This window comes from Balaenoptera acutorostrata, chromosome 8 (assembly GCF_949987535.1).
Source record: "Balaenoptera acutorostrata chromosome 8, mBalAcu1.1, whole genome shotgun sequence".
In the NCBI taxonomy this organism is placed as follows: domain Eukaryota; kingdom Metazoa; phylum Chordata; class Mammalia; order Artiodactyla; family Balaenopteridae; genus Balaenoptera; species Balaenoptera acutorostrata.
The window spans coordinates 22,840,776-22,863,723 of record NC_080071.1 but is presented as its reverse complement, the minus strand read 5'-3'; positions in this window follow the sequence as shown (position 1 = coordinate 22,863,723).

The window sequence follows — 22,948 nt, the reverse complement described above, 5'->3', positions numbered from 1 at the left end:
AGAGCATGACGGGTGTGGGCTCTCTAGCCAGACCAGAGTTTGAATCCTAGCTCTGTCTACTACTGGCTGGATGACTTTGGGAAAGTTACTTAACTTCTTTGCGCCTCAGGTTCTTTTTCTATAAAATGAATGCTTAGAATAGTGCCCGGCATGTAATGAGTTTCAATGAAAGTTAGCTATTATTATTATTGATGTTATATTATTGTTATTAGGGTGCAGAGATGAGGGAAGAGGACTTCATGAAAAGTGTCAGTTTCCCCAGCTGTAAAATGGGGGTAACAGTAGAACGCACTTTATAGAGGTGTTGTAAGATTTAAATAAGCTACTATATGTGAAGCGCTTAGAATAGTACTTGGCAACTAGTAAGGGCTCAATAAAGTATTGTCATTGTTACTAGAAACCTGGATGGAGATAACGCTACTTTTCACCCTAAAGAGCTATTCAGACATAGAGAGTGGACTTGAGGACATGGGGAGGGGGAAGGGTAAGCTGGGACGACGTGAGAGAGTGGCATGGACATATATACACTAACAAATGTAAAATAGCTAGTGGGAAGCAGCTGCATAGCACAGGGAGATCAGCTCGGTGCTTTGTGACCACCTAGAGGGGTGGGATAGGGAGGGTGGGAGGGAGGTGCAAGAGGGAGGGGACATGGGGATATATGTATACATATAGCTGATTAACTTTGTTATACAGCAGAAACTAACACAATGTTGTAAAGCAATTTTACTCCGATAAAGATGTTAAAAAACAAACAAGAGCTATAGAGTTGTGTGAGGAATGCACATGTATTTACTGCATCATCGTCCCCCAGGGTGCTCAATAAATGCCTATTCATTTTATTACTTAGCTTGATAATCCTGATACATGCTTAGTATCCATGTGTGTCAGAGGGAAAACTAATTTCAGTAATGGGGACCTAGAGTTTACATATAATCATTCCTACAAAGCAGTGGGTCAATCATTTTATGTTCTGGAGCCTCTTTGATCATCTGAAGATATCTATGGATTCCTACCCCAGAAAAAAGCATATACCTGCCCACCATATTGCCTACACATTCAGAGGCTTTTAAGCCTGTCTTAAAGCCCATCTAGGGATTCCATAGAAATCCATGAGCCCTGGGTGGGGGTGGGAGGGCAGGGGACTAAGAATTCCTGCAATATACAGAAGAATATAACTGGAAGGGATGATTCTTAATAGAGATTTCATCAGTAAGAATAGGGTTAGGAAGATGCCAAAAAAATCAGTACGTGCCCTTAACCCGTGGTTCTCAAACTGTTGGTGGTGGAGGCAGAATAATAACCTGGATGCTTATTAAAATTAAGATCCTTGGGCTGTCCCACCAGGTATTTTAGTTGTCTTAGGCTTACTAAGCCCAGAAAACTGAATTTTAACAGGCACCCAGTTGATTTTGATGTAGGAGGCCCTTAAAGCACACTTTGAAAACTATTTCCTGACTTTTGGATGAATTTGTATCAGGTCTGAAAGACATTGGGTCCGGACTAAAGTAAAATTATTTAAAAAAAAGAAAAAGAAATTGTTTATATCTTAAACCTCAATACACTATTTATCTAAACTAAGCATTCCAGTTAGTTTAGAAGAGGAATGAAAGAGAGGAATAAAACTGCAGCTCTCTGGAAGGGTCTGGTAGGAGGTTTTGCTTGAGAGACACAAGTCATATCACCAAAAGATTAGATGACAGGCATTTTGGTGACCTCAATCCCATTCTCGTTACTACCATGGCTGCCTATCTTGACTCCAATAAAGTTGACATGTACTGTGTTATCTTGTATTTTGGGACATGAACTTATTTATTTCCTCCAACCATATTATCTGATTATGATTGCTTTTCTCAGCCAGGTGGCAAACTTGAGGTAAGGAACCATACTTGATTATTTATCTGTATTCCTCCACCTAGATACCTGGTAGAGTGCTCAGTTGATAAGTTTTATAGGCTCACTAACTGCTAAATTAACTTACACTATACTACGGTTGAAAGGCAATAACATGGATTTCATGACTGTAAGTAACATGCTTCTAGGCATGGCCATGGAGAAGGGCTTCGTGGTAGAGTGAACTCAAAATCATTTGATTACACTCCTCTCCTAGACACACAATACAGAGGGTGAAAACAAACTCGTTTAGGCTGCATCGCTGGCCATTCTAATAGTGTTGGCAAACATTCTCTTTATATGGACCTAGTTTTTGTGGGCTCACTTTGTCTGGATTGTTCGTGACTTCTTGGATGTTCCCAAGGGCAGGGGTGGTGCCTCTTCCTTCCCTCTTGTTACACCGTCGGCAATGTTAATGGCGAACTCAAGACAGAGCGAGGGCTGAGGAAATGTTGTCTTCTGGCCCCCTGAGGCAGGTGGGGGACAATGGCCTCCCTGGTTAGTGCAGAAACCCAGAGAGCATCTGCTGACTCAAAGCCATCAGCCTCCAAAAACCAGGTTTTCAGGGCCCAGAAATGAGACCAGATATTCACCTCCATAACACCAGTGTTTGTGGCTCTGGATACAACTGATATTATAGAGATTATTTTTATCTCAAACTGTTTTTATTTTTTAGAGTCACTGTCAAATGAGCCCCTTTTTTTGTCACCCATATTCCTCTCTACCCAGTGTCCTCCTGTGGTAGAGGCCTCTTTGTAAGAATTTTTTTTAAATTAATTTATTTATTTACATTTATTTTTGGCTGTGTTGGGTCTTCGTTTCTGTGCGAGGGCTTTCTCCAGTTGTGGCGAGCGGGGGCCACTCTTGATCGCGGTGCGCGGGCCTCTCACTATCGCGGCCTCTCTTGTTGCGGAGCACAGGCTCCAGACGTGCAGGCTCAGTAGTTGTGACTCACGGGCCTAGTTGCCCCGCGGCATGTGGGATCTTCCCAGACCAGGGCTCGAACCCATGTCCCCTGCATTGGCAGGCAGACTCTCAACCACTGCGCCACCAGGGAAGCCCTGTAGGAATATCCTTGAGCTACATGGAGCACCCACCACCAAGGCCCACACTTGGGCGGGTGTCTCCCAGGCCAGCACAATGATGCTGAGCTAAGGCTACAGGCTCCTCTGCTCTTTTTTTTTTTTTTTTTAATTCAATTTATTTAAACTAAAAAAACAAAACCCAAAACAGTTCACCCATTTCTCTTCAAACTGCTATTTTAATACAATGAGAAGGACATGAGGGACATTTATACAAAAAAATTCTCAAGCATGTAGTACTGGGCCATGTTTGAAATTCCTATAAACCTCATTACTTCTGAACCTCAAATGAAATTCTTTGCTCCTACCTGAATGCAATTGCCTGAGGACTTTAAAAAAATTTTTAGATCCTTCTTTTGTTGGTGGCTATTTTTAAAATGGGCTTTAAAAAGTCTGGAGTCCTAGGAATTCTGCACAGAAATGTAGCCAAACAGAAAGGCAAAGGAACATACGGCAGTGTTTTCGGCAAATATATGATAACATAAGGACAGCTTAAAAAATGAACATTGGTGCTACCTGGCAGTGCACATCCTGTGTTTTATTAAACCCTGAACATCTGAAAAACAATTTTTGGCATTCATTACCTTTAACTCCCAGAAGAATCTGCCTTTCTAGAGAAAGGCACTTAGAATTGTCACTTAGAAGTGACAGACGACATCATCCTCAGGCCTGTGGGATCTGCTAGGAGCATTCAGCAACTGGAAAGGGAAGGATGAGGTGGTGCAAGTAATCAGGAAACTCAAACCATTTTGAAAAATGTGCAAAGATCAGCTGAGCTACTTTTACTGCCAAGAATTAAAGAATCTTTTTGAAAATGCGGTTCTGCATCAGTTATCATCTCAAGGGAATCCAGAGGGTTTTAAAACAAAAGAACACAAGTAAAACCTACACAGATAACACATAGCACATGGCCATACAAGCCTCCCTAGAAATTCACTTTTTTTAAGAAAAATGACACCAATGAACCATTGAAGATGCTTAAAACAAGTTTATTGAATTGAATGGAAGTGAGCCATGGCTGCACAGCTCTTTCCCAAGGAGGTCATTTGTAGGAGTAAGGAGAGGGGCAGCTTCAGACGTTTGTTCCTGGTGAAGTCTAGTTGTCAGTGTGCAAAACAGTCACCGGGAGGAAGCATCTGTTGTTCCACGGAAACTTGTGATCTTTCTGAAATGGGCGAAAATCAATGAGATTATAACTGAAATTTTAGCATTGCCCTTCTCAAACTTTACACTCTTCCCTCACTATTACAAGTCTTAGTAGAGGAATTGCTCAGTGGAACACACACAAGAGCAAGAAATGGAGACACCCAAGCAGCATTTCTTTTATTCACATATTTTTTTCAGTTGTGGGTGGGTGACTATTGTATCAGTCAGGCTCCTCCCAGGAAACAGAAGGCACCCTCAGCCGGGAACAGGATTATGAGTCTGGGGAGAGCTGTAGGCATGGAAGAGGGGCTGCCACGGCTGAAGCCACTGCCAGAGCCCTGAGTGGGGAGAGGGGCAGGGGAATAGACATCAGTCTCTATCCCTGCCCTCTGAGCCCAGCCGGTGACTCCTATGGGTCAGAACCCCCTGGAAGCCAGCGGGCCAGCAGCTGATGATGCAGTCAATCCAAGTCAGCCTCCCAGAGCAGAGAGCAAAGCAGAGAACAGGGTAGAACAGGGATGAGGAAAAACTAACTGTTGTTCTCACACTTTGGAACAACAAACCCTGACAGCAGAGTACAGTGTATATGTGCTATTTTTTTAAAAAAGCAACTTAAATCAGATATTTATTCCCTTTCTTCACTATAAATCCTCATAATACATCTTCACTAACAACCCTGCCAAAGAATCCTAAAGCACTCAGGGTAGAACTTCTCTTCCAGTTGCTTTACTTTCTTCTACCACACATGAGCAGAGCACGACATGCATGAGCACATTTTCAGACCTCCCTGTCTACCTGTTGGTCTCCTTTGATATGAATTCACTGCGAGCAAAGACTGCAAAGCTGCCCATTCTGGTCTTTTCTAGACAATAAGCATGTACTCTATAGTGACTGTTAACGATGCTAAGATCTTGCAACCAAAACTTATTCATTGGTCCTTTATGTTAGTATCTCAGAGAGGATTATAATCTTGGACTTTGTGTAGGAAATAGGAACTGGGATTTCAAGGCTACTGTGGAGGTAAATAGCTGGCTGGCTGGAAGAGGAATGAGAGAGTCACTAACTGTTCAACAAACATTCATGAACCCCTGCTCAATGCTGGACAGTTTGCTAAGTCCAAGGAACACAAAGATATAAGACAAGGGAAACAGACAAGTCCTCCAAGGAATTGCAACTTAATGCGATTAGTGCTCTAATAGAGAACTGAATAATGCCCTGTGATATTAGGAAGTGGAGCACCTGGGGAACCAAAGAAGGATTCACAGAAGAGATGATAAATGAACTGGGTCATGGAAAAAGAGTAGGGATTTGCTAAGGGAAGGGCCTGGGTAAAGGCATGTTTTGGGCTAGTGTGGCTGTGATTGGTTGGGGTGGGGCGCTAGGAGAGAAGGCCAGAGACCAAGCAATTGGGACTAGTGGGAAAAGGCTTCCTTATCTGCCATTATTTTGGAGTATCTTGAACATTTAATTTAAACATAATACATAATGCATTTTTAATGTTAACCTCCAATCTCTTCTCATTTAGGAAATAAATATCTTTCATCTTCTTTGGTCATACTAGTCCATCATTCTTCTGTGCTCCATGCCAGTTTGCATAAGAATTTAGTGTTAATTTTGCAGAGAGTCAGTAACTGCTCAATGTTTAGACTTGGATCTAAGATTAGGCTTAGTTAAGCCTTCATGAATCATCTTTCCCTTGCTCAAGCTATTGCTGTCTCCAATTTACTATTGCACAGATTCAAGCAAAGCTGGAACTTAAGCAAGTTTGCTTTTTTTCAGAATATTCCCTGTAAATTGTAAGCTGCTCCTGCCCAGGAAAGGTTTGTCTCTAGGTCGCTTTTACTTTTCTCTCTCTGGTTACGCTTTGCTTTGTCTATAGGGACAGGCTGAGGGAAGAGGGAAGCTATATAAGCAGCTCATAATTTTGATGAAAAAGAGAACAACTTTCAGATTTTTGTTTTGTACCTGAAAGTAGAAGGCAATATTTCTGCTATTTTTTAGCCTTTTCACTTTATTAGGCTTTTGTGAATCACATGGCCTATAACTTTTTCTTAGACCATTTCAAGCTCTATGATAGGTATGATAAGAATAACTTTATTTAAACTGGATTCAATTTTATTTCATAGCAAGCAAATACAAAAGGAGCCTAAAGTACTTACTTAATTATTGTCCTTATTTATCCATTTTACTATAGTTATTGGCTAGCCATGAATAGGGAGGAAAAAAATTACCAACAATGGCTGGGAAAGGTGATAAGTTCTAGTTGACTCTAAGTTTCTGTGATGAAGGGACAGGTTAAAGTGACCCTTGAATCATCACTAGTGGAAGTTACAAAATGGGGTCATAAGGTATTTCAGTGCAAGAATAACATTTAGAAAATATAGCTCATTGGAAAATTATATAGCAATATTTCCCCAATTTGGTAAAATCAAACAACTCCATTTCTAAAGAATTTTAATTCCAATCTCAATTCAGGGAGCTATTTATTGGGACGTTTAAAAAATATGGTCAAGTCTGGGCAAGAGTTTAAGCAGCTTCCATTGTGCTGAACATGGACATGAGTGCCCCACACCGTCTTGTTTCCTAACAATGATGTCATAGATCAGGTACCAGTATATCATGATTAACCAGAATCCAGCTTGTTCCAATAGACCCAGTTACTCAAGTATGTGGGATAGAGACTCCCCATAACATTACTCTTTCTAAGAATAAGCCTCAATAATGCTGCTTTAGGGAAATGATGAATATACAATCACTCACATTGCTATATCACATCAGAATTTTTATTTACTTATATGTATTCTGTGAAAAATTGCTGGCCATGACTGGGAAGGTGATCAATTTTGGTTGACTCTAAATTTCTATTATGAATGGATTTGAAAAGCTTTGAGGCCTGTACCATTTAAAAAACAAAATCTATGTGAATACATTGTTAGATTTCATTTTAATCCTCAAAACGTTTTGTAATATATCCTGGCAGTTATGTTTATCCCCATTTTATAGATGAGGAAAATGAATCCCATAGGGCGTAAGTGACTTGGCCAAGGTTGCACAAGTGAATAGTGCGGTAGGAACTTGAACATTGTTCTTTTGACTCCAAGGCCCTCATGTTCTTCCCCTTGTATGTCATTGAATAAAGATGGAATTTCTGATCCACCAGAAAAAGGGTGTGAATGCTGAGCTATTGCTCTAGAGGTTATGTATTTGTCAGAACGCAGTCGCACAGTCTCCTGGGGCTCCTGGTAACCAATGGTCCACAGGGGTGAGGGCACTGACTATGTTAGACCGTGGTCTGAAGTAAAGAAGCAGAGGAAGATTGGTGCCCAAACAAGGAAGCACATGAGCAAAAATCATGCTGGAGAAAGTTGTGATCCAGTTTAACAATTCAACACTTTTGAGCATGTGCTGCGTGCCAGGACCACTGCCAGGAGCTATTTCTGGCACAATTTCTGCTCTTGAGAATCTCACAGTTTGGAAGGGGAGATAATTAGAAGACAGTGTGACAAATGCAGTATGCAGAGGATGTTATGGGAGCCCACGGTTAGAAATCCATACTCCAGCTGGAGCTAAGGAACAAGACTGGGGGAGGGAATTAGGAAATGCTTCCCAGAGAAGGTAAGTCTTGAGCAGAATCTTGAAGTAGAAGTAGGAGTTAATCAAGCAAAAGAAAGGGGAAGAAAGGGCATTTCACCTAAAAAGACAAGGAGGTGAGTGAGGGCGTAGGAGATTCAGGTAATTGGTACATCCCTGGTGAGCTTGGGATGTGGAAGGAGATGAGGCTGGAGAGACCAGATAATGAAAAGTAGTGAATACCAGATTAACTAAGGAGTTTGTACTTTATTCTGCAGACCAGATAAGGGAAAGCTATTTCAGGTTTTGTTTTTAATTGAGACAAAATTCACATAATACAAAACTAACCATTTTAAAGTGTACGTACAATTCAGTGGCATTTAGTACATTTAGTGTTGTGCACTGGCACCTCTATTTAGTTCCAAAACATATCATCATCCAAAAAAGAAACCGTGTACCCATTAAGCAGTCACTCTCTATTCGCCTTTCCCCCAGCCCCTGGCAACCACTAATCTATTTTCTGTCTCTAAAGATCTACCTATTCTGGATATTTGATTTAAATGAAATCATTTATTATGGGATCTTATGTGTCCAGCTTCTTCCACTTAGTATAATGTTTTTGAGGCTCATCCATGTTGTAGTAAGTATCAGTACCTCATTCTTTTTATGGATGAATAATATTCCATTGTACAGATATATCACAACATAATTATTCATTCATGACTTCATGGAAGTTTGGGTTATTTCCACCTTTTGGCTATTGTGAATAGTGCTGCAATGAACACTTATGTACAAGTTTTTGTCTGAATACCTGTTTTCAATTCTTTGAGTATATAATTAAGAGTGGAATCCCTGGGTCATACAGTAATTCTATGCTTAATTTTTGAGGAATTGCCAAACCGTTTTCCACAATGATTGCACTATTTGACATTCCACCAGCAATGTAAGTAGGTTCCAATTTTTTCCACAGCCACTCCAACACTTGTTATTTTCCATTTAAAAAAATATTATAACCATCCTACTGGGTGTGAAGTGGTGTCTTATTACAGTTTTGATTTGTATTTCCCTAGTGATTAGTGATGTTGAACATCTTTTCATGTGCTTGTTGACCATTTGTATATCTTCTTTGGAGGATTGTCTATTCAAGTCCTTTACCTATATTTTAATTGGATTGCCTTCCTGTTGTTGAGTTGTCAGAGTTCTGTATGTATTCTGGATGTTAGACTCTTTTTTTTTTTTAACATCTTTATTGGAGTATAATTGCTTTACAATGGTATGTTAGTTTCTGCTCTATAACAAAGTGAATCAGCTACACATACACATATATCCCCATATCTCCTCCCTCTTGCGTCTCCCTCCCGCCCTCCCTATCCACCCCTCTAGGTGGTCACAAAGCACCGAGCTGATCTCCCTGTGCTGTGCGGCTGCTTCCCACTAGTCATCTATTTTACATTTGGTAGTGTATATATGTCCATGCCACTCTCTCACTTTGTCCCAGCTAACCCTTCCCCCTCCCCGTGTCCTCAAGTCCATTCTCTACGTCTGCGTCTTTATTCCTGCCCTGCCCCTAGGTTCTTCAGAACCATTTTTTTTTTTAGATTCCATATGTAAACTGTGTTAACATACCGTATATGTTTTTAACTTTCTGACTTACTTCACTCTGTATGACAGACTCTACGTCCATCTACCTCACTATAAATAACTCAATTTAGTTTCTTTTATGGCTGAGTAATATTCCATCGTATATATGTGCCACATCTTCTTTATCCATTCATCTGTCGATGGACACTTAGGTTGCTTCCATGTCCTGGCTATTGGAAATAGAGCTGCAGTGACTGTTGTGGTACATGACTCTTTTTCAATTATGGTTTTCTCAGGGTATATGCCCAGTAGTGGGATTGCTGGGTTGTATGGCAGTTCTATTTTTAGTTTTTTAAGGAAACTCCATACTGTTCTCCATAGTGGCTGTATTGATTTACATTCCCACGAACAGTACAAGAGGGTTCCCTTTTCTCCACACCCTCCAGCATTTATTGTTTGTAGATTTTTTGATGATGGCCATTCCGATCTGTGTGAGGTGATACCTGATTGTAGTTTTGATTTGCATTTCTCTAACGATTAGTGATGTTGAGCATCCTTTCATGTGTTTGTTGGCAATCTGTACATCTTCTTCAGAGAAATGTCTATTTAGGTCTTCTGCCCGGTTTCGGATTGGGTTGTTTGTTTTTTTGATATTGAGCTGCATGAGCTGCTTGTAAATTTTGGAGATTAATCCTTTGTAAGTTGCTTCATTTGCAAACATTTTCTCCCATTCTGAGGGTAGTCTTTTCGTCTTGTTTATGGTTTCCTTTGCTGTGAAAAAGCTTTTAAGTTTCATTAGGTCCCATTTGTTTATTTTTGTTCTTATTTCCATTTCTCTAAGAGGTGGGTCAAAAAGGATCTTGCTGTGATTTATGTCATAGAGTATTCTGCCTATGTTTTCCTCTAAGAGTTTTATAGTGTCTGGCCTTACATTGAGGTCTTTAATCCATTTTGAGTTTATTTTTCTGTATGGTGTTAGGGAGTGTTCTAATTTCATTCTTTTACATGTGGCTGTCCAGTGTTCCCAACACCACTTATTGAAGAGGCTGTCTTTTCTCCATTGTATATTCTTGCCTCCTTCATCAAAAATAAGGTGACCATATGTGCGTAGGTTTATCTCTGGGCTTTCTATCCTGTTGCATTGATCTATATTTCTGTTTTCGTGCCATTACCATACTGTCTTGATTACTATAGCTTTGTAGTATAGTCTGAAGTCAGGGAGCCTGATTCTTCCAGCTCCATTTTCCCTTCTCAAAATTGCTTTGGCTATTTGGGGTCTTTTGTGTTTCCATGCAAATTGTGAAATATTTTGTTCTAGTTCTGTGAAAAATGGCATTGGTAGTTTGATAGGGATTGAATTGAATCTGTAGATTGCTTTGGGTAGTATAGTCATTTTCACAATGTTGATTCTTCCAATCCAAGAACATGGTATAGCTCTCCATCTGTTTGTATCATCTTTAATTTCTTTCATCAGTGTCTTATAGTTTTCTGCATACAGGTCTTTTGTCTTCTTAGGTAGGTTTATTCCTAGGTATTTTATTCTTTTTGTTGCAGTGGTAAATTGGAGTGCTTTCTTAATTTCTTTTTCACATTTTTCACCATTAGTGTATAGGAATGCAAGAGATTTCTGTGCATTAATTTTGTATCCTGCTACTTTACTAAATTCATTGATTAGCTCTAGTAGTTTTCTGGTAGCATCTTTAGGATTCTCTATGTATAGTATCATGTCATCTGCAAACAGTGACAGCTTTACTTCTTCTTTTCTGATTTGGATTCCTTTTATTTCTTTTTTTTCTCTGATTGTTGTGGCTAAAACTTCCAAAACTATGTTGAATGATAGTGGTGAGAGTGGAAAACCTTGTCTTGTTCCTGATCTTAGAGGAAATGGTTTCAGTTTTTCACCATTGAGAACGATGTTGGCTGTGGGTTTGTCATATATGGCCTTTATTATGTTGAGGTAAGTTCCCTCTATGCCTACTTTCTGGAGGGTTTTTATCATAAATGGGTTCTGAATTTTGACGAAAGCTTTTTCTGCATCTATTGAGATGATCATATGGTTTTTACCCTTCAAATTGTTAATATGGTGTATCACATTGATTGATTTTCATATATTGACGAATCCTTGCATTCCTGGGATAAACCCCACTTGATCGTGGTGTATGATCCTTTTAATGTGCTGCTGGATTCTGTTTGCTAGTATTTTGTTGAGGATTTTTGCATCTATGTTCATCAGTGATGTTGGCCTGTAGTTTTCTTTCTTTGTGACATCTTTGTCTGGTTTTGGTATCAGGGTGATGGTGGCCTCATAGAATGAGTTGGGGAGTGTTCTTCCCTCTCCTGTATTTTGGAAGAGTTTGAGAAGGACAGATGTTAGCTCTTCTCTAAATGTTTGATAGAATTCACCTGTGAAGCCTTCCAGTCCTGGGCTTTTGTTTGTTGGAAGATTTTTAATCACAGTTTCAATTTCAGTGCTTGTGATTGGTCTGTTTATATTTTCTATTACTTCCTAGTTCAGTCTCGGAAGGTTATGCTTTTTTAAGAATTTGTCCATTTCTTCCAGGTTGTCCCTTTTATTGGCGTATAGTTGCTTATAGTAATCTCTCATGATCCTTCGTATTTCTGCAGTGTCAGTTGTTACTTCTCCTTTTTCATTTCTAATTCTATTGATTTGAGTCTTCTCCCTTTTTTTCTTGATGAGTCTGGCTAATGGTTTATCTATTTTGTTTATCTTCTCAAAGAACCAGGTCTTGGTTTTATTGATCTTTGCTATTATTTCCTTCATTTCTTTTTCATTTATTTCTGATCTGATCTTTATGATTTCTTTCCTTTTACTAACTTTGGGTAATTTTTGTTCTTCTTTCTCTAATTGCTTTAGGTGTAAAGTTAGGTTGTTTATTTGAGATGTTTCTTGTTTCTTGAGGTAGGATTGTATTGCTATAAACTTCCCTCTTAAAACTGCTTTTGCTGCATCCCATAGGTTTTGGATTGTCGTGTTTTCATTGTCATTTGTTTATAGGTATTTTTTGATTTCCTCTTTGATTTCTTCAGTGATCTCTTGGTTATTTAGTAGTGTATTGTTTAGCCTCCATGTGTTTGTATTTTTAAAAATTTTCCCCTGTAATTGATATCTATTTTCATAATGTTGTGGTCGGAAAAGATACTTGTTATGATTTCAAATTTCTTAAATTTACCAAGGCTTGATTTGTGACCCAAGGTATGATCTATCCTGGAGAATGTTCCATGAGCACTTGAGAAGAAAGTGCATTCTGTTGTTTTTGGATGGAATGTCCTATAAATATAAATTAAGTCCATTTTTTTAAATGTATCATTTAAAGCTTGTGTTTCTTTTTTTATTTTCATTTTGGATGATCTGTCCACTGGTGCAGGTGGGGTGTTAAAGTCCCCTACTATGATTGTGTTACTGTCGATTTCCATTTTATGGCTGTTAGCATTTGCCTTATGTATTGAGGTGCTCCTATGTTGGGTGCATAAATATTTACTATTGCTATATCTTCTTGGATTGATCCCTTGATCATTATGTAGTGTCCTTCTTTATCTCTTGTAATAGTCTTTATTTTAAAGTTTATTTTGTCTGATATGGGAATTGCTACTCCAGCTTTCTTTTGATTTCCATTTGCATGGAATATGTTTTTCCATCCCCTCTCTTTCAGTCTGTATGTGTCCCTAATTCTGAAGTGGGTCTCTTGTAGACAGCATATATACGGGTCTTGTTTTTGTATCCATTCAGCCAGTCTATGTCTTTTGGTTGGACCATTAAATCCATTTACATTTAAGGTAGTTATCGTTATGTATGTTCCTATTACCATTTTCTTAATTGTTTTGGGTTTGTTATTGTAGGTCTTTTGTTTCTCTTGTGTTTCCTGCCTGGAGAAGTTCCTTTAGCATTTGTTGTAAAGCTGGTTTGGTTGTACTGAATTCTCTTAGCTTTTGCTTGTCTGTAAAGATTTTAATTTCTCCATCAAATCTGAATGAGATCCTTGCTGGGTAGAGTAATCTTGGTTGTAGGTTTTTCCCTTTCATCACTTTAAGTATATCCTGCTTTTCCCTTCTAGCTTGCAGAGTTTCTGCTAAAAGATCAGCTGTTAACCTTATGGGGATTCCCTTGTATGTTATTTGTTGTTTTTCCCTTGCTGCTTTTAATATTTTTCTTTGTATTTAATTTTTGATAGTTTGATTAATATGTGTCTTGGCATATTTCTCCTTGCATTTATCCTGTATGGGACTCTTTGCATTTCCTGGACTTGATTGACTGTTTCCTTTCCCATAATAGGGAAGTTTTCAACTATAATCTCTTCAAATATTTTCTCAGTTGCTTCCTTTTTCTCTTCTTCTTCTGGGACCCCTATAATTAGAATGTTGGTGCATATAATGTTGTCCCAGAGGTCTGTGAGACTGTCCTCAATTCTTTTCATTCTTTTTTCTTTATTCTGCTCTGCAGTAGTTATTTCCACTATTTTATTTTCCAGGTCACTTATCCATTCTTCTGCCTCATTTATTCTGCTAGAGAATTTTCAGTTTCATTTATTGTGTTGTTCATCATTGTTTGTTTGCTCTTTAGTTCTTCTCAGTCCTTGGTAAATGTTTCTTGTATTTTCTGCATTCTATTTCCAAGATTTTGGATCATCTTTACTATCATTACTCTACATTCTTTTTCAGGTAGACTGCCTATTTCCTCTTCATTTGTTTGGTCTGGTGGGTTTTTACCTTGCTCCTTCATCTGCTGTGTGTTTCTCTGTCTTCTCATTTTGCTTAACTTACTGTGTTTGTGGTCTCCTTTTTGTAGGCTGCAGGTTCATAGTTCCCATTGTTTTTGGTGTCTGCCCCCAGTGGGTAAGGTTGGTTCAGTGGGTTGTGTAGGCTTCCTGATGGAGGGGACTGGTGTCTCTGCTGGACCCATATCATGAACTCGGCTCTCCCAGCTCAGAGACACAGGCCTGACACCTGGCCAGAGCACCAAGACTCTGTCAGCCACACAGCTCAGAAGAAAAGGGAGAAAAAAAGAAAGAACAAAAGGATTAAAAAATAAATAAAACAAAGTTATTAAAATAAAAAATTAAAAACTTATATTATTAAAATATTATTAAGAATAAAATAATTAAAAAGTAATAAAAAAGAAAGAAAGAAAGAAGAGAGCAACCAAACCAAGAAATAAACCCAGCAATGATAACAAGTGCTAAAAACTATACTAAAAAAAAAAAGGACAAACAGAACCCTAGGACAAATGGTAAAAGGAAAGCTATAGAGACGAAATCACACAAAGAAGCATACACATACACACTAACAAAAAGAGAAAAAGGAAAAAAAAATCTATATTAAAAAAAAAAGGAAGAGAGCCACCAAATCAATAAACAAATCTACCAATGATAATAGACTCTAAATACTAAACTAAGATAAACATAAAACCAGAAACAAATTAGATTCACAAAGCAAACCCCAAGTCGACAGTTGCTCCCAAAGTCCACCACCTCAATTTTGGGATGACTCGTTGTCTATTCAGGTATTCCAGAGATGCAGGGTACATCAAATTGATTGTGGAGATTTAATCCGCTGCTCCTGTTGCTGCTGGGAGAAATTTCCCTTTCTCTTCTTTGTTCACACAGCTCCTGGGGTTCAGCTTTGGATTTGGACCTGCCTCTGCTTGTAGGTCGCCTGAGGGCATCTGTTTTTAGCTCAGACAGGACGGGGTTAAAGGAGCAGCTGATTTGGGGCTCTGGCTTACTCAGGCCATGGGGAAAGAGGGGTACAGAATGTGGGGTGAGCCTGTGGTGGCTGAGGCCAGTGTGACGTTGCAATAGCCTGAGGAGTGCCGTGTGTTCTCCGGGGGAAGTTGTCCCTGGATCACAGGACCCTGGCAGTGGCAGGTTGCACAGGCTCCCAGGATGAGAGGTGTGGATAGTGACCTGTGCTTGCACACAGGCTTCTTGGTGGCTGCAGTAGCAGCTTTAGCGTTTCATGCCTGTCTCTGGTGTCCGCGCTGATAGCCGCAGCTCGCGCCCGTCACTGGAGCTCATTTAGGCGGTGCCCCTCTCCTGTGCACCCCGAAACAATGGTCTCTTGCCTCTTAGGCAGGTCCAGACTTTCTCCCGGACTCCCTCCCAGCTAGCTGTGGCACACTAGTCCCCTTCAGGCTGTGTTCATGCAGCCAACCCCAATCCTCTCCCTGGGATCTGACCTCTGAAGCCTGTACCTCAGCTCCCAGCCCCCGCCCATCCTGGCGGGTGAGCAGACAAGCCTCTTGGGCTGGTGAGTGCTGGTGGGCACCTATCCTCTGTGCGGGAATCTCTCTGCTTTGCCCTCTGCACCCCTGTTGCTGTGCTCTCCTCCATGGCTCCGAAGCTTCCCCCCCCCACCCCCCTGTCTCCTGCAGTGAAGGGGCTTCCTAGTGTGTGGAAACTTTTCCTCCTTCACAGATCTCTCCCAGAAGTGCAGGTCCTGTCCCTATTCTTTTGTCTCTGTTTTTTCTTTTTTCTCTTGCCCTATCTACCCAGGTACGGGGGGAGTTTCTTGCCTTTTGGGAAGTCTGAGGTCTTCTGCCAGCGTTCAATAGGTGTCCTGTAGGAGTTGTTCCACATGTAGATGTATTTCTGATGTATTTGTTGGGAGGAAGGTGATCTCCACGTCTTACTCCTCCGCCATCTTGAATGTCTCTCCTAGATTCTTATTAGAGATGAGATTTGCAAATATTTTCTCCCATTCTGTGTGTTATCTTTTCACTGTCTTGATCTCTTCGCCATCTCTTGGAAGTGTCTTTTGATGTACAAGCACTTTCAATTTGTATAAAGTCCAATAATTTTGTTATTGTTGTTGTTCTTTGGGCTTTTTGTGCCATATCTAAGATCTATTGCCAAATCCAAGGTCATTAAGAATTTTTCCTATGGTTTCTTCTAAGAATTTTATAGTTTCAGCTCTTACATTTAGGTCTTTGATCCATTTTAATTTTTGTATATGGTGTGAAGTGTATGTCCAACATCACTGTTTTACGTGTGGATTTCCAGCTCTATCAGTATCATATTTTGAAGAGACTTTTTTTCCCATTGAATGGTCTTTCCACCCTTGTCAGAAATCAATTCACCATATATATTTATGTGTTTATTCTTCACTCTCAATTCTAGTCCATTGATCATATGACTATCCTTACATCAATACCACACTGTTTTGATTATTGCTGCCTTTGTGGTAGTTTTGAAAGTGGGAAATATGAGTCCTTCAACTTTACTTTCTTTTTTCCAGATGATTTTAGCTATTGTAATTCCATATACATTTTAAGGTCAGCTTTTTCATGTCTGCAAAAAATGCTGTTGGGATTTTGATAAGGATTGCATTGAAACTGTACATCAATTTTGTGACACATTTTTCTCCAGGTTTCCTTTAATTAATTCTTTGTCCATGATGTCCTTAATCTCTTTCAGTATATTTAAGATAGTAGATTGAAAGTCTTTGTCTAGTAAGTCCAATGTTTGTGCTTCCTTGGGGACAGTGTCTATTAATTTTTCTCTTTTTTCCTCCCAGTGAATGGCCATACTTTCTGCCTCATACTTTTTTGTTGAAAACTGGACATTTTAAGTACTATAATGTGGCAACTCTGAAAATCATACTCTCGCCCCTCTCTGGGCTTTGTTGATGCTGCTTGTTTTGGGTTATTGTTGTTTGCTTATTTAGTGGATTTCTAAACTATTTTTATAAAGTTTGTATTCTTTGTCATGTGTAGCTACTGAAATCTGTGTTCTGTCAGCTTGGTGGTCACCCAGTGTTTTGATAATTTCCTTAAATGCCTGGAGGCAAAAAAGAAACAAACAAACAAACAAAAAACTCTTCCAGTCTTTGCAGATTGGCTCTGGTTGGGGGGTACTTAAAGAGTTAGCCATGCTATTTACAACTCTGTCTTTTCCTGTTTGTTCTGAGTTTGAAGGTCAGTCAGAGGTGAAAGCTTAGGGTCTTCTCAGGACTTTTCTGAGCATTCATTCAGCTCTGGGAATGTGTGTGGTCTTTTCAATTCCCCAGTATATGTAGGAGCCTCTAAATTCCCTATCCTCCCCTGTATCTCCTTTCCTTATCTCTTCTTTCCCCAGGCTTTTCAGTTTGTCTGTTGTTTGTCCTGACTGCTATCCCTTGCCTCAGGCTCCTGTGTTCAATGCTTTTGCTTTTAAATGCTTTTGCTTTTAAATGCTTTTGGCAAATGCCACCTGGGGAAGTCACTCCAACCTTTGGAATTCTCTGAGTAGAGCAAAACAAAGACATGCCCTTGCACTGGTCCTTTAAGGAGCCACCAAAGAAGCTGAAACACACAACCACAATTCTTCCAGACTAATGTCTGTATTGCTTCCTCTGCCACAAACAGCTTATATCAGGAGTGCATGCTACCATCTTCATGGCTGCTCTGGGGAATGAGGGATGGTAGGTGGGCAATACAAAATGTCACAGTGCTCTTACCACGGTGCAGCAGCTTCTTTTATCATTAAGTTTTTCCTAGTTGTTGTGAACATTTGACTAGATTCCAGTGTTTTGCAAAACTTGATTCTTACAGTTTGTGCCAGCTTCTTAGTTGCTTCTTTTTCTCTCATGTATTAAAATTTTTTTTTCATTTTGGTAAAACATATATAAATAAAGCTTGCTATTTAAACAAGTTTTTAGTGCACAATTCAGTGGCATTGATTGCATTCACAGTGTTGTGCAACCATCAGTATCTATTGCTTTTATGAAGAGGTGGAGCTCCGGAATTTTCCACTTTGCCATTTTCAGTGATGTTATTTTCTACTTCAGGTTTTTGAGGAGGGAAATAGTGTGGCATGATGTGTGTTAGAAAAGTTAGAGGGTTAGTGACTAAAATTTTATTGATGATAAAAATATTTGTTAAGATATAGGGTACACTGGACCTCTTGGTACTACTTTTTCCTACTTCCAGTGAATCTACAATTATTTCAAAGTAGAAAGTTAAAAATATAATAAATAATGTATTTCAGGATCTTACATATATTTTAATTCAGATATTTGAAGGGTAAAAGCTTAAATTCAAAATAGCAGTTCAAACCAGAGGCAAAGAAGTACAAAGAGAAACAATATACATAGTTTCCAAGAAAATCCTGGGATCATGCTTGCCGTTGCACAAAAGAGCAGTCAGGATAGAATCACATTGAGAACTGAACAAGTCTGAAAGAACATTTGGCTTGATTTGAAGGAAAAAAAAAGATTGGGTTGGAATGGGTGTTAAAACAAGCTCTCACAGGACCAGGTTTGGCATCATGCAAGCAAAATATAACTGAATAACAACAACAACAAATTAGCAAGAACCAAGGAAGAAGAAACTAGACCTCAAAAATAAATATATGCTAGAGGAAAGGGATCAAAACCTACTCTAGGTATCATAGTATAAGAAAAGACTTTTTCCTCTACCTTCTTATGTTCAGGAACTGAGCTCCTGCAAATTAAACTGACAAAAGACAGATTAACAGGAGAAAAGTCATACAAATTTTATTTGATGTTAATATTTTAATTTTTAGGTGTATATGGGGTTCTCACAGAAAAGGAAGTGAAAACCCAAAGGCAAGGTTACGCTTGAGAGCTTGTATACCACTTTAACAAAAAGTGATGCATTTGCGGACAAGTGACAAGATGAAGGAAAAGTATTTGGGCTTCTAGGAGTGATAAATTGTGGGAAAATGAATATGTGGCAGGGGGAGAACTAATGGAAGATAAGGGTTATTTCAGTAAGCTTTATTTATGCAGATTCAAGTCAGTGCTGTCCCCAGTGATGAGTTGCCTCCTCTTCCAGGTATTGGAGAGGAGAGAGGGGACACCTTCACAAAGGGAGATTTATACCCTGTCTTTAAGGCATAAAGGGGGGAGAGTAGAGAGTTTTTTCTGCATCTGTTATTTCCCAATTTCCTTCAGCTCAAAATAATCCTTACATCAAAGTAGCATATTTTGGGGTGGAATATTCTGATCCCCTTCAGTACTTTAAGGAAAATGGAATTTAATACAGAGAATTAGATGCTCACAAAACCATTAGCAGAACAGAAGAGCAGGCTCTAGAGGGGGACAAGTAATGACTTCCAGAACACAAAGGATAGGACCCTTATGGGGTGCTGCACTCTCAATCACAAAATATAAAATAGGGGTTAAGAAAGCCAGGATTAGGAAGACACAAATATTGCTATCAAAAATGCTTCTTGACAGCCCCCAATAAAGTGTAGTGATCAGACCTGGAACACGGAGTTTGACATCCACCACCCTCATAGCTCCTCCTGCCCCATGAAGCTGGAGACTGGACACTGGCATTTCCATGACACTGTTTCCCAACAGCAACAAAAGGCACTGAGGTATAATAGCTTGTGCTTCATTTCCACCTTCAAAATCTCATGCAAGTGCATCTAGTTGTGGAAATTTATTCACATCCAGGACCCTAGCTGCAAAACCGGGGAATGTACTTTTCAGCTTTGCAGCCTCTGCAGTAAAGAAACACACACAGGAAGGAAGTGGGAAGAATGTGAAGTGCTAATTGAGTACATTCAGCCCTGGTAGTTGAGATATTCCCTCTATTTTTATCTGTTCCTTTGACTGGCAGTTCTATTACACCAAAATCAGAATAAGAAAGAAAAAAAAAACCCTTAGAGATTATTTTATTCTAACTTTATAATTTTGCAGATGAGGAAACGGAGACCCAGAAAATTTAAATGACATGTTCCAGGTCTCACAGCTAATTAATGGCAAATCTTAATTCCTGGTCTAGGATCCTTTCCAGACATTTAATTTATTTATGTATACCCTCTTTTGTTCCAAAGAGAATTTTAAATGACTTACTGATATAAAAAATATAGTAGAATAAAATTCTTAAAAAATAAGTATTAAATACGAGTCACACAGGGAGTGGAGGGGGGTCACTCCAAGTATCTGGGACTGCAGCAGGCAGGGGTAGATAATTTAGAGCTCTGAAGAGTAAGAAAAGACTCAGCTTGTGATCTGATCTAATTTTAAGGTGTTTGATTAATGAATTTGACCTCAAGTTTGCTATGTTTAAAAGGGTTTCTTTAATGTAAATTGGTGCAGCCACTATGGAAAGCAGTATGAAGAGTTCTTAAAAAACTAAAAAGAGAGCTACCGTATGATCTAACAACCCCACTCCTGGGCATATATTTGGAGAAAACTCTAATTCGAAAAGATAAATGCACCCCAATGTTCATAACAGCACTATTTACAATAGCCAAGACATGGAAGCAACCTAAGTGTCCATCAACAGATGAATGGATAAAGAAGATGTGGTACATATATACAATGAAATATTACTCAGCCATAAAAAAGAATGAAATAATGCCATTTGCAGCAATGTGGTTGGACCTAGAGATTATCATACTAAGTGAAGTAAGTCAGACAGAGAAAGACAAATATCACATGATATCACATATGTGGAATCTCATATATGATACAAATGAACTTATTTACAAAACAGAAACAGACTCACAGACACAGAAAACAAACTTATGGTTACCAAAGGGGAAAGGTGGTGGGGGAGAGATAAATTAGTAGTTTGGGATTGGCAGATGCAAGCTACTATGTATAAAATAGATGAACAACAAGGTCCTACTCTGTAGCACAGGGAACTATATTCAATATGTTGAGAGTTCCTTTATATTTTACCAAACACACAAAAAGTTCCTCAGTCAAAGGGCCTTAAAAAGAATAGTGATTTCTTAAAAGCTATTTCTTCAAAACACAGGAAGCCCCAAAACTGAAGGAACCCCACGGGAAGTTTAGTTGGCTAAGACAGCACTGATTTGCTCTGCGGAAGGGGTAACCCAAGCCCTAAAGGGATGGAGAGAAGATGTGTCTCATTAACATAGGTCAGCATTTCATTCAGGGCTATCTGCGCATGTCAGAACTGTCAGCCAGGGGACGCAAAGATGATTTAGGGAGTGAGCGGATATGCAGTGCTGCAATTTGATTTCGTGATTAATTTAGAAAGTGGTAAATAAAATTGCCTGTCGAGCCAAATAGCAAAAATAGAATGAACACCAGGTATAACTTATTAGCTTTGTGCTTCTGTAAAATGTATTTTGGAAATTAATAACTTTTTTTTCTTCTAACCGTCTAGCTCCTTCCTGCACAGTAAAAAAAAAAAAAAAAAATTTTTTTTTTTTCGCAGAACACAATTTGATGTTCTCTCCAACCTGTTCCTCTAATTGCAATTAAACCCTGGGGGAGTAATCTTTCCAAATGCCAGAAAATAAGTTAGTGCCCAAGGGAATGGCAAAGCTGGAAATGTGAGTAATCACCAGACCAGCTTTTTCTGCTTCAGTACAAAAGAAGTGTTGGGAAGATGGAATCAACCATGATTCCCAAACAGAAACCCTGGGTGTTCATTTCCCTAAGAAAATAATTGTTCTACATTCTTTGGATCATTTGACAAACTGCTTCCTGATCTATTGATTTACTGCCACACTGAAAGTAATAAATCAATAATCAGCTTTGTTGAGAAAGCAGGGAAAAGTAATGTTAGCTTAAGGAACCACATAAGACTTTAAAAAGGGAATTAAGTTTTTGGAAGGAAAAAATAATGCATTTGGGAGGGTCTTTAGGGACCAAAGAGAAGACCACATAATAAAATTAGAAACTTACATCTGATTAGTTCCATGCCAGTCTCATTTGGCATAGGTTATTATTGCAGGCAGGAAGCTAAGCGTTCACTGTGATACTGGAGCAGTGGTCCATGAGCCAGACAAGATGATCAGACATGGGTGTCTGAGTGGGAGTGTTAGATTCACGGAAGAAACGGTGGCATAAAGAGAGAAGTTGCTTTGGCATCAGAGAGACCTGACTCTGAATCCCAGTGGTCACTTACTAGCTGAGCTTGCCTGGGCAAGTTACTTAAACTCCTGACCCTCAGTTTCCTCGTTTGTGAAACTGGAATAACAATGTTTTCTTCACAGTGCCCTTATGAGGATAAGATATAATGTCTCAAAAGTGGTTGGTACCTTGTAGATAATAAATAGTAGCTATTATTGTTAACTAGGGGACTTTTGGAGCCATGGGGCATAAATTAGGAAGGAAGAATATCAGGAAGCTGGTTTAAAAAAATTATAAGGTGATAAGAGTAGTTTCTAAATTACAGAGAAACCAACAAGTTAAGAAAAGCACACGATAAGTAGTTAGAGTCACTGGAGGGAAGTCAATGATTTATTTGAGGAAAATGGTGTCCAGTTCATCAGTAGAAAGCTATTTGACATTTGTGGGAAATGGGAGAAAAGTCAGGTCAAAATATAAAAATGCGGAAACCATTAAGTGGATGAAATGGAATGCTTGGTGGTATGTGAGGGAGGGTCGGTGTGAAATAAGTGGTCTTGATATAATTGGAGAAAGATGGGTAACAAATGGTATATCTAGGCTAGAGTTCAGGGAGTTGTATCATTCTTTGTGAAATTACCATTGAAAAATACCATTAGAAATGACATCAGAATTTTTTCTAAGCAAGTATTCTCTCTGAAATCTCTGCCGGCATGAATTTCATAATTATAAAAAAATTAAAAACAATAAAAATAGAAAAAAAGTGCTTGACCAGTGCTGAAAATCAGTTTCCCAATGAAATTGGGGAAGCTGGAAAGTTAGGTCAGGTAAGAAATTAAAAACTTCAATTATCTACCCATCAGTTGTCAGGCTTCCTAATT